Source organism: Myotis myotis, unplaced genomic scaffold (assembly GCF_014108235.1).
Source record: "Myotis myotis isolate mMyoMyo1 unplaced genomic scaffold, mMyoMyo1.p scaffold_m19_p_3, whole genome shotgun sequence".
In the NCBI taxonomy this organism is placed as follows: domain Eukaryota; kingdom Metazoa; phylum Chordata; class Mammalia; order Chiroptera; family Vespertilionidae; genus Myotis; species Myotis myotis.
In genome coordinates this window covers 192,124,414-192,135,527 of record NW_023416335.1, presented here as the reverse complement: position 1 = coordinate 192,135,527, position 11,114 = coordinate 192,124,414, and positions in this window count along the sequence as shown.

Genomic DNA, 11,114 nt, shown 5'->3' with positions numbered 1-11,114 from the left:
TTTCAATTATAGAAGGTAAATAAACCCCAGATACCTGCTCTCAGCTGGCTGGCTGTGGCCACAGAGCTGGAGAGAGCAGGAGGTTTCCCTCCCGCCCGCCCTGGCTGGCTCTGAGGTCTCAAGGCTACAAAGTTTCAATTATAGAAGGTAAATAAATCCAAGAATTAGAAAAAAAGAGAAAAAAAGGAGAGGCTGGGTACTTCCGTCACTCGGGGGGGCTTGGCCAGCCTGAAAACGGCCCTCAGCCCCTCACCCAGACTGGCCAGGCACCCCAGTGGGGACCCCCAACCCTGAAGGGGGTGTGACCAGCCTGCAAAAAGCCATCATCTCCTCACCCAGGCTGGCCAGGCACCCCAGGGGGACCCCCACCCTGATCCGGGACACCCTTCAGGGCCGGCTCCCACCCATGCACCAGGCCTCTATCCTATATAATAAAAGGGTAATATGCAAACTGACCCTAACAAGCAGAAAGACTGGGAATGACTGGTCACTATGACACACACTGACCACCAGGGGGCAGACTCTCAATGCAGGAGCTGTCCCCTGGTGGTCAGTGTGCTCCCATAGGGGGAGCTCTGCTCAGCCACAAGTCAGACTGATGGCTGCCTGTACAGCGGTGGTGGTGGGAGCCTCTCCTGCCTCCTCAGCAAAACCAAGGATGTCCGACTGCAGCTTAGGCCTGCTCTCCGCTGGCAAGTAGACATCCCCCGAGGGCTGCCGGGCTGCCAGAGGGATGTCTGACTGCCAGTTTGGGCATGATCCCCCAGGGAGTTGGCCTAAGCCAGCAGGTGGACATCCTCCGAGGGGTCCCAGACTGCAAGAGGGCATAGGCCGGGCTGAAGGACCCCCCTGAGTGCACAAATTTTTGTGCACCGGGCCTCTAGTAGTATATATAAAAGGCTAAGTCACTGATTGTCCGACTGTCCAACCAACCAACCAGCTGGTACATATTACGTGCACTGGCAATTTAAAAATAAACATTGACTCGTGCATGTGCCAATCTAGACAGAGTAGGAATATTCCTACCTGAACCAGTTTTCAGACATGATCAATTATATATTGCTTTCTCTTGAGTTCGAAGAGTGTGTGATGTTAAAGTTGTCAATACTTCATCACAAGGAAAATTAGTGAAGCATTCTGAAAGTGTTTTTACTCTTCATGTGGTATACAGGGAGATATTAGAATAAGTTTAATCAATTTATCAGTCATTGTTTTTATCAATGTTGTTTTTATATCATGTTTTTGTTGTTTTTATATCATGTCTTTGTTGTTATATCATGTTATTGTTTATTTATTAATCAATTTATATATTATTTTCATATACATTTTACTAATTTCCTTTCATCTCTGACACTTCTATTATAGAGAAAGGGTGAATAGTGATATTAAAATATTTCTTCTAATTAATTTCCTTTCAATGTGTATGAATCTGTGCACCAGGCCACTAGTATTAGTCATAAAAAGGAATGAAATCTTATTTGCAATAGCATAGATGGACCTAGAGTATTATGCTAAGTGAAATAGGTCTTTTAGAGAAAGACAAATATATGATTTCACTTACATGTGGAATTTAAAGAACAAGATGAATGAACAAACAAAACAGAAATAGACTTATATATACAGAGAACAGACTGATGGTTGTAGAGGGGAGGGGGTTTGAGGGTTGGGTATAAAAGGTAAAGGGATTGGGAAGCACAGATTGGTAGTTACAAAATAGTTGCAGGTAAAGTACAGCATAGGGGATATTGTCAATCCTATATAATAAAAGCCTACGTGGCGTCTTGTGATGTAGTCACAAGATGGCCACCACAACATCATCACAAGATAGCTGCTGTGACATCATCACAAGAGGGCCACCCCCACGTTGTCACAAGATGGCCACCACAACATCATCACAAGATGGCCACCACAAAATGGCCGGCAGGGGAGGGCAGTTGGGGGCAAATAGGCCAGCAGGGGAGGGCAGTTGGGGGCAACCAGGCCTGCAGGGGAGGGCAGTTAAGGATGACCAGGCTTGTAGGGGAGGGCAGTTGGGGGCGAGATCAGGCCTGTAGGGGAGGGCAGTTGAGGCAATCGGGCCGGCACGGAAGGGCAGTTGGGGGCGATCGGGCCGGCAGGGGAGCAGTTAGGTGTCGATCAGGCCAGCAGGGGATCGGTTAGGGGGCAATCAGGCAGGCAGGCAGGTGAGCAGTTAGGAGCCAGCAGTCCTGGATTGTGAGAGGGATGTCGGTCTGCCGGTTTAGGCCCGGTCCCTGTGCACAAATTTCATGCACCGGGTCTCTAGTACTATCATAATAACTATGTATGGTGCCAGATGGGTACTAGAAATATTAAGGAAATCACTTTGTAAAGTCTAACCATTATGTTGTATACCTGACACCAATACAAAATATTTATAGGGGCAGAAATAGATATTGGGGACCAATAATTGTAAGAAATATTAATCATGCTCTGCTAACCATGATTTGTTCTGACTAAAGAAGGCACATTCTAACCTGGCTGGAAGTTATACAGGGGACCTGGAAACTCACCTAGAAATGTAGCCCCTCCTCCCCATCAGGGAGCTGCCTATTATCAGGGGAAGATGAACAACTTTGTTGCAGAAACCAGAGCCTCCAGCCCTTTGCATATCGCTAGCCCTTCGACGATCCCCAGCTCTTTGCATACTCACAGGTCTTTGCAAATACCTGTAAACTGCCATTTGGAATACCCTTCCCCATGTAATCTTTGTCCTTCTACCCAACATAAGCAACTGGGGTGTAGAGCAGATTTTTGCGGATAACATGGCACTGTCTCATGCTGCTGGTGGTATTGGAATGGATATTGATATATGATTCAACCCTCTCTAGTTAATTGGCTCAAGTAGTGACAGGCAGCATGGACCCATTGATTGTCCAATTATAATACTGCATGTAAACTGTAATGGAAAAATACAACTTAAACAACCTGATAAAATTCCAATTCACTTCAATGTTTATAAAACTGTAGGGATGTCTATTAATATGATATTAAAAAAGTCTATCAGACTCAATAGGCTTTTCAAATTCAAAGAGTTCTGTTATTAAGTTTTAATTAATTTGCTAACATAATTCTTTGAATAAAGGTTGTGTTTAAAGAGTGAAAAAAAATGATATTTAAATTGGATGTGCAATATTGGTCTTTTGTGTCTGCATCTGTTTCTTTGGAGCATTTCTTTTCTCTGTATATCTTTTTCCTGAATTTCTGGGTACACATTTCTTTTTCTTTTACATTTATCTTATTTTATATTATTACATTTTATTAATTCTTTTTAATATCCTGATTGTTTTAAACTTTTAGATTATTTTTGTTTCCTTCATCTCTAGGTTTGTGCATGTCTTCCCTATTTGTTTCCTAAGTCTGATTATTTCTTTTCCTTTCTGCCTACCATGAAAATGTTTCATTTTTTTATGTTTCACTGCTTTTGAAGAAGAATACAACTTTAAGGCCCTGTTCTCCCACTCCCCAAAATGTAATTCTGCTAAAGATTAAATGAATTTAAGGAGACCAAGGGCTCAAAATCAGATATCAGTCAAAAAGCCCTCTAGGTATTTAAAGCAGAAAGTGGTTTACTACAGGAAATTCTATCTTACAAAAATCCTCATCACAACGTTTCAAAAACCGCAGGAAACCACTGCTAAAGGTCATGGTGCTGCAACACAGAAGTTACCAATTTTCAGGGCAAGGGCAAAAGCCCCTCCAAAACTAAATCTTCCATGAATAGAACATGTTATTGGTGGAGCTTAGCCCAGATTGCTCCTAAAGAGATTGTGAGAAATGTAGTTCTGTGAAGAACTGATAAGAGGTAATTCAGCTTGGTTGCCTATTCAATGCAAAGCAGAGCTAGTTTCTGCTTAGTTTCAGCAGAACATGTAGTGATCACCCCAGAGGCCTCCTCTAGCTACTTTTGTTTCTGTTCTTAACAGGGGTTCTTCAGGTGCTGGGTTAGAAGGGCTTAACAGTGCCCACATACTATGCTTGGATCCCATCCTTTTATTATTATTAACTTTATTTTTTAAAAGTACATTTTTATTGATTTCAGAGAGGAAGGAAAAGGGAGAGAGTGAGAGAATCATTGATCGGCTGCCTCCTTCATGCCCCATACTGGAGATTGAGCCCATATCCTGGGCATGTACCCTTGACCAGAATCAAACCCAGGACCCTCCACTCCCCAGGCCAACACGCTATTGAAATCAGCTAGGGCTTAGATCTCATCCTTTTAGAAATTAATTCTAAGTATGGAAGCCATCTGCTCCCTTACCTTACTAAAAGCATACTCCAGTCACAATAGCTTTCCATCCATTTCCCCCAAATCTTATTTGACTTATTTGATATTAGAGGCCTGGTGCACGAAATTTGTGCAGGGGGGGGGGGATCCCCTCAGCCCAGCCTGCACCCTCTCACAATCCAGGACCCCTTGGGGGATGTTCAACTGTCCTGAGGAATTGGGCCTAAACAGGCAGTCTGACATCCCTCTAGCAATCCAGGACCGCTGGCTCCTAACTGCTCGCCTGCCTGCCTGATTGCCCCTAACCACTCTGCCTGCCTGCCTGATTGCCCTTAACTGCTCGCCTGCCTGCCTGATCCCCACTACTGCAGCTTTGTCTGGAAGGACGTCCGGAAGGTTGTTTGGCTGTCTGGTCTAATTAGCATATTATGCTTTTATTATTATAGATATGTTATATATTGTGTGTGGGTCACCAACAGTCTAGTCTTAATTTCCTTCCCAGGGAACCATTGCTCTTGAAAGATGATGCTTCCTGGCTGGCGATATGCCTGATGAATTTATTAAAAAATTTACATTGTTAACCAATCCCTCTGACCCAAATTGAGATTCAAGATAGCCTAATAGTTTTTTTTTCATGGACAATGTGTGGTTACTTTCCTTATACTTGTGTAAGCAAAGAGTTTATGATGGCTACTTTCTGAACTTAAAAGGAGTTATCCCTTATGCTAATGATGCCATGGAATAAAACTTCCAGAAACCCTTTAGCTGCCACTCTCTTGATAAAATAATGCTAAATATTAAATAAAAATGGTTCCATTGAACTATTATTATCTTTCCATATAATCTTCATTTAACATTTAAATGTCAACAAATCCCCACATTTTTCTCCTTTAACTTCATATTAATATTTTGGGTCATTAAATTAATCTTAAAGTTTCAAGCATGGCTTTTAAATAGAAAGAAAAATATTCCTATTGTTTTTTAAATATTTCACTCATGTTTATTAAAATGGGGTTCCCCCGGATATTTATCTATACAAGGACACAACCAGACTTTATATGAAAAAGAATAAAAATATTGATCAAAGTTCCTCATAAACAGGAAAGGGCTTTTATGGAGGAAAAAAATGTGTGGGAGTCCTATTTGTACTGAAATAAAATGGATAACAAATACTTTGATACTCTCAGAAAAGTTCTGTGTGCTGTCTTGGAGATGCTTGGGAGAGACCACAGTGTGAGCTGAGGCCAATTGCCACTTGTGCCAGGCGTGGGACCCCCTGATGGGACTCACATGCAAGCTGAGAATGGTTACCATTTTTGTGAGGCTTGGGGCCACTTAGCAAGAGCTACCAGTCATGCAGAGGCCAGCCACTACTGGTTTGGGGTTTGTGGACCTTCGAGAAATTTTTGGAAAAGTCTGTAGCACGAAGTAGGTAGGCTACTTTTGTGGAGGAGTTGTTGGAATAGGCTTCATTCTAGAGTGTGAGTTGGGTGAAGCGGGGTCTCAGGGAGTCACCAGGAAGGGTTGAACGGTGTCAGTGGGGCTTTGGTGTCGGTCAAATCTGTCCTTCAGGTGTGTTTTGGGTAGTGCTCTGGTGTGGTCTATAGCTGGCCAGTGGATATGTTGGTTCTGGAGCTTCTTGGGACAAGCTCTGTTGCAGACCAAGGTCAGCTTGTGCTAGGCTTGAGTAACCTTGATTGTAGGCCTTGCCTTTAACCACTTTGATATTTTGTGCCAGGTTAATAGAGAGCAATAAATACCTATTAGCCAGGTTAATAGAGAGCACCAATTTGGCATCTGCCTGTGCCATGCCAGCTGCGTGGGAGGAGAGTTCAACATTGCCAGTACTTCCATTCCTGGAGAGAGTTGTCTTCACCCCTCCCCCACCAGCCCTTATCCTGAAGTTAGTTAATTCAGTTCCTTCCTGTATGTCCATTCTGATTTTCAAGCTGCCTCTGCTGCATAGAGCTTAGAGCGAGATGAGTTCATGAGAGAATGAATCTGTGGGCAGGACCTTTAAGAGGAGCACCTAGGTCTCTCGCAAGCTGTTGTCTTTCCCAGTTGCAATCTCTTCTGTATTTCACAGCCAGATGTTATGAGGACTTCTTCCTGCCACCAATGAGCTAAGTTGAGGAGCCCAGTATGCGTCTAGGATGCCTCAGAGGAGACCTCTGCAACTTAGGTAACCATTCTGATTCTCAATCACCTCATTGTAATTGTGAGATTTGCTCATTCCCCATCTCTGACCCTCCTACTAGTCTCAGCATCGTTTCTTCTTCACATCCTTAGTTATAGCAGTTCTGTTCAGCTAGTCTTCAGGAGGTTCTCAATGATGGTTTTTTTCTAACACAGTTGCAATTTTGATTTGATTGTGTGAGGAGGTGAACACAGAGTTTATCTACTCTGCCACCTTGACTGGAAGTCTGTACCTAAATGACATAAATTTAAGAAGTACTCTAAGAGTGATGGAAATATATCTAATGGACTTATGCCCTAGTATGAAGGGGGCTCCTACTGGTCAAAAATGAGACAATTTTTGCATCAATGTTAATAATGTAACTAATAGACTATAATTCTTCAATGAAATAAAAACTCATGTATTTATATTGAATAAATGCATTTATAAATAAATGGGGAAGAAGAGAAAAATTTTCCTTACTGTAGAATTTCAACATATAAACAAAATAGAAATTATAGGTTTAAAAGTCACTGTTCAGTAATCATCCTAATAATAACTGATTCAGTCAAGATAATGGATGCTAACAGTAGTAAGGGAGGCATGATGGAGTGAGTAGATTGGCAAATCCTTTCCCCCCAAAGAAACTATAAACCAAATATAATAGTTAAAAAACACTATTTCAGAACTCTGGAAATTAACCAAAGGCAGAAACCAATTTGAGAACTGTCTAGTCATGAACTTTTGGTAAGAACAGTGATGATCTGTCTCTAAAATTGCTGCTACTCAAACCTTCACAAAACTTCTGATATCTTTCATATTTCTCATTTCTTTCAATTTTTGTCCTTACTGCATGATATTTATATCTACTTCTACCATGCCTACCCTCTACCAAATGACTGAGTAAAATAAAATCAAACCTTACCAATATGCCAAGAATTTTGAGGTAGCATCATTATGAAACTACCTCTTCTTGAGTCTTAAAAAATAATCCTGGATCTTCTTATATATGCCCCCATAGGTGTACTCATGATGTGAAAACAGATTTGTCATGGGTGTGGCTAGCCAATGACAAATCTAGCCTGGCTGATGTTGCTCAGTGGTTGAGCATCAACCCAGGTACCAGGAGATAGCTGGTTCCTGTTGATTCCTGGTCAGAGCACATGCTCAGGTTGTGGGCTCAATCCCCTGTAAGGGGTGTGTGGGAGCCAACTGATGGATATTTCTATCTCACTCTCCCTTTCCCTTCCTCTCTTTCTAAAAATCAATAAAAACTTTTTAAAAAAAATGTGAGTTGCCCTGACCGGTTTGGCTCAGTGGATAGAGCGTCGGCCTGACGACTCAAGGGTCCCAGGTTCGATTCTGGTCAAGGGCATGTACCTTGGTTGCAGGCGCATCCCCAGTGGGGGTGTGCAGGAGGCAGCTGGTCGATGTTTCTCTCTCATCGATGTTTCTAATTCTCTATCCCTCTCCCTTCCTCTCTGTAAAAAATCAATAAAATATATTTAATTTTTTTTTTTGAGTTTCTGGTACTTGAAAGGAGAAGTCGTTATAAAAGCTGAGGTTGTTTTTCCCTTGTTACTTCCTTATCATGTTTGGATATGGTACCATAAAGGAAGTTCAAGAATCTGCCTGGACACTACCACAGAATAAGGGGAACTATAAACTGCCATGCTATATTTTCAGAGAGAGATTCATATTTTGCATTAAAGGATTTATATGGATTTTACTTAAAAGATAAAATGTGTCACTGGGTTTGTTAACATTAGCATGCATATTACAACAACCTATGTTAAAGGGACTGAAGGGAAATTACGTTGCCCAAAACTGGATTTTCTATGAAAATTTTGCTGATGTCTACATGAGCCTGGATAAACACATGTTTAAAAATATCCTATAATCTATGAATATATATATAAATGGAGTCCCGGAAAATTAGTTTTTTAGTATCTATCCTATCTAATAAAAGAGAAACATGGTAATTAGCTGTATATCTGCTACCCTTCCCATTGGCTAATCAGGGCGATATGCAAATTAACTGCCAGCCAAGATGGTGGCCGGCAGCCAGGCAGTTTGAAACTAACATGAAGCTTGCTTGCTTCAGTGATGGAGGAATCCAACATTCCCGCCTGCCTTGCCAGCCTCTGAGCTTGCAGTTTGAAACATTGTTACAAATATAGAAGCTAAACAAAACCCCAGAAACCTGTTTTCAGCGAGCCAGAATCTCAGAGCTGGAGTTGAAACAGTGTTTCGATTGTAGAACCCAAACAAACCAGATACCTGCTTTCAGCAGCAGAGGCCTCAGAGCTGGAGCCAGAGCTAAAGCTGGCTCAGAATAAAAAAAAAAAAGAAAAAAAGGAGCAGTTGGGAGCTTCAGTCACCCGCCAGCCTGAAAACAGCCCTCAGCCCCTCACCCAGACTGGCCAGGCACCCCAGTGGGGACCCCCACCCTGAAGGGTGTGTGACCAGCTGCAAACAGCCATCATCCCCTCATCCAGGCTGGCCAGGCACCCAAGCAGGACCCCCACCTTGATCCAGGACACCCTTCAGGGCAAATCAGCCAGCCCCCACCCATGCACCAGGCCTCTATTCTAAACAGTAACAGGGTAATATGCCTCCCAGCACCGGGATCAGCGGAGCCATGAGGCCTCCCGGCATCGGGATCAGCGTGACAGGGGGCAGCGCCCAAACCCCCTGATCGCCCTGTGGCTCTGTGTGTGGGGCCACAACCTCCCTAACCGCCCTGCTCTATGTGTGACAGGGTGCGGCGCCCCAACCCCCCCCCCCCCCCAATGGGCCCTGCTCTGTGTGTATGGGGTAGAACCATAACCTCCCCATCAGCCCTGCCCTGAGTGTGAGAGTGGCGGCGCCCCAACCCCCTGATCGGCCCTGCTTTGTGGGTGATAGAGGGTGGCACCCCAACCGCCCCCCATGGGCCCTGCTCTGTGTGTGATGGGGTAGAGCCATAACCTCTCCATCGGCCCTGCCCTGAGTGTGACAGTGGCGGCGCCCCAACCCACTGATCTGCCCTGCTCTGTGGGTGACAGGGAGTGGTGCCCCAACTCCCCTATCGGCCCTACTCTGTGAGTGACAGGGGGGAGCTCCTCAACCCGCTGATCAGCCCTGCTCTGTGCGTGACAGGGGGGAGCTCCCCAACCCCCTGATTGACCCTGTTCTCTGCGTGACAGGGGGCAGCGCCCCAACCCCCTGATTGGCCCTGCTCTGTGTGTGACAAGGGGTGTCGCCGCAACCTCCCCATCGACCCTGCCTTGAGTGTGACAGGGGCGGTGCCTCAACCCCCCAATCGGCCCTACCCTCAGCGTGACTGAGGGTGGCATCGCAACCTCCCGATCCACCCTGCTCTGTGCATGACAGGAGGCGGCACCCCAACTCCCCAATCGGCCCTGCTCTGAGCCCGACCAGGGGCTGCACCTAGGGATTGGGCCTGCCCTCTGCCACCGGGGAGCAGGCCTAAGCCAGCAGGTCGTTATCTCCCAAGGGGTCCCAGACTGCGAGAGGGCACAGGCCGGGCTGAGGGACGCCCCGTCCCCCCTGAGTGCACAAATTTTTGTGCACCGGGCCTCTAGTTTTCATACGATTTACCTAAAATCTTTTCAAGGTAATGTGACTGTCTCTGTGGAGATGTGAATCATCCTGCTTCCCTAGTACAGGTTGCTCTTATGCACCTTGAAAACCATTCACTTCTTGGCTACTACCAGAGAAATTTTCCATCTCACCCCCCTTTTCCCACTGTCCATGTGGCTCTCCCCAGCTTTCTGTTTTTAAGGTTGAAATCATTGCCTTTAGGCTGTCTTTAATGAATAGAGTTGTTCAACTGGTTATCTTAGCTTTGTTTAAAATCTTGGGGGTGATCATAGTAGGTATAGTATCTAGATTTGCGGTTTAACAGTATAAGGTGAATGAGGCAGGAATTTAAATTCCCAAAGTTGGGCTTCCTGTTTGTATGTTGAAAACTGCACCTCCTCCCCCCCACCCCCCACTTCCTCAGGGAACTTGGGTAGTCAGATCCTTGGTCTGAGGATTGCAGACTCAGGTTCATAGAGGACAGGAGGCCCAGGCCCTGTCAAAGTATGGATCAGAGGCAGGGCTTAAGGAACCTATGGAATCCATCTCAGCCCCTGCCATCAGGCTTTGGAATTGCTGGGTTTGGTATTGGATGTGACCTACACTGACTTCCTGCAGAGGACTCAGGGCAGTGAGGCCTTGATCTGAGGAGTCTGGCCTTGGGTCAACAGAGGGAGGATCCCAGGACCTGCCAGGGCTCAAGGTGAGGAACATGAGGGAGGAGGGAGGGACCCTGGACCCTAGAACTACAATAGGCAATTTCTGCATCCGGGTCTCAGAGACTCGGGGGCTTTGGTATAGGGAGCGGGACCTCAGATATGCAGAGGACCATCCCAAGTCCTGCCAGAGTCAACATTAGGATGTAGTGACCCTGGATCACATAACAGAGGGGACCCCACAGAAGCCCACCCTTGCTGTCAGCCCTGGGAGTTCCCAGGGCGGGATGACCACATGCAGTGTTTCCTGACTTCCACAAACGGGTCTGAGAGACCCTGGGAACATGGTATCAGGAAAAGGGCCCCTGGTCCACAGAGGGGAGGGCCCAGGTCCTCCTGGGAGTCATCCACGGAGGCAGCGGCGAGGTCGTTAAGCCTCCGCCCAGCCCAG